Genomic DNA, 1,969 nt, shown 5'->3' with positions numbered 1-1,969 from the left:
GTTTCAAATATTTTTCTTTTATTTACAAATTTCTAAACGGAACTACTACTTTGCGATTTCTTTTCCTTTTTCTTATAAGATCGAGAGATGGGAAATGAAGGCTGGTGTGCACTGCGCACATACATACACACATACACGTGCACGCGGCTCCAGAATGCACAGATGTACGTGTAAAAAGCAAGAAGTTCAGAAGGGGCGTCTAATCGAGAATCGTTGTATCTGACAACCCACTTCAACTTGTTTATATCAGCACTTAAAGCTACTTTCGATTTATTACCTATCGTTTAATCTGAAATAAATCCAATTGGGCCAACAGATTAATTGAAATCTATTTTCAATTTTCATCCAAAGTTTGTTTTTTAAAAATATTCAAAGACATAAGTCTTTTGTAAAAATACCATAATTCGATTATTTGTGCTGAATTTTGAAGACATAATTTCATAATCACTCTAAATAATTGAAATATGGTAATATCATAAATTACTTTTTTCGAATTTCAATTATATTTAAAACGTTGCGCATGGTTGAACACGAATAGTCTAAAAATAATTAAAATCGTTAATCCCCCTCACCGTTATTATAACCATCAAAAGGGTAATAGACCTTACCCGTAAAGTCAATTAATGTAATAGATTTGAAGTTACGTGCACGTAGAAATTTAACGTGAGCACTTATGCAATTTGCAAATAGTCTGGAAGTGGGCTATGGAAACATACGAGGAAAATCCATAAAGTAAACAAACATTGTTCCGGCGGAAATCTATAAGTTAAATATACTCAAACTAGGCTATACTCTAACTGAATTTACAATTTAATGAATTCGTGCATCAAGAATGGAGACTCTTTTAAATTAAATTGGCGAAACCAAGAACGCAGTGAATTATTGAAATTGAAATACGATTATATTTTTTAGAATTTTTCATTAAAAGGAGTTAAGTTAATTTATTTGAAAATTGTAATATTGATTAAGAAGTTTTAATTAAAACTAAAATCTATATAGTATAAAATTATTGAATTTATTAATTTTTTTTTACTCTCAACTTTAATATCAATTAGATGCAATACTTGAAATAATTATTACTATTAGTTTCTAAAATTGTTAAATATCCGAGTCTCAATTTATTATGGTTTGGATTAACCGTGGTCGCGGTCGTCATATTCTGTATACCGTTTTTTTGGGCGTACAACAAAAAAGTGTCATTAAAAAAGTCCGTTATAGCAAAATGCTATATAAAGATCGAAATATAGAAGTACTTATTTCATAAGCTAAACAATAAGACAATTATCTCTGAAAATCTGCTGTTTCGTAAATAATTATATAAGGAAAATAATATAAAATTATAGATTACCTATTATAATGTGTTTTTGTATATAAAGACATAGTTAAGTTTCTAAAACAAATCAAAGCGATGTTAACTATATTTTTCAATTATCCGTGCGTTTACGTTTCCAAATTCCCAATAATCTGCATTTATTTATTAAAATAATGAAATATATATATTGTGTATGTGGAATTTATAGTATTTCTAATCAAACTAATTTTCTTTTAATACCTTGTAGTTTCAACTATGTGTCTTTTTGCATTATACTGAATTAAGATGTAAAATGGCCGCAGATGCAATAGAATCGATTAAATTTTCTAATTAATGCATTCACTTCGAACTTAATAATAAAATCAAATGCGATTGTTCTGATAGCTTCGACCGTGAACCTTAATTAAATAACATGGCATATATCCATGTGTGCTTGAAATGGAATGAAATCGATCAGAATAGTTTATTGGAATTAATAGAATTTTAAAATGTTTAAATAGTTAATACGGGATCTCGACTGGTCGTCGAGGACGGAAGGCATAAAAGCGTGTAGACAGCATACCGAATTACTATTGAAAATTTAATTTTGTTACAATCAGTCGGAATAATTTAGTTTGAAAACTAAACGACAAATGGCGTACGTCAGGTTGGCGTTCA

This window comes from Nicrophorus vespilloides, unplaced genomic scaffold, assembly GCF_001412225.1.
Source record: "Nicrophorus vespilloides isolate i.1.1-1 unplaced genomic scaffold, Nicve_v1.0, whole genome shotgun sequence".
NCBI lineage: Eukaryota > Metazoa > Arthropoda > Insecta > Coleoptera > Silphidae > Nicrophorus > Nicrophorus vespilloides.
This window is presented reverse-complemented; position numbering follows the sequence as displayed.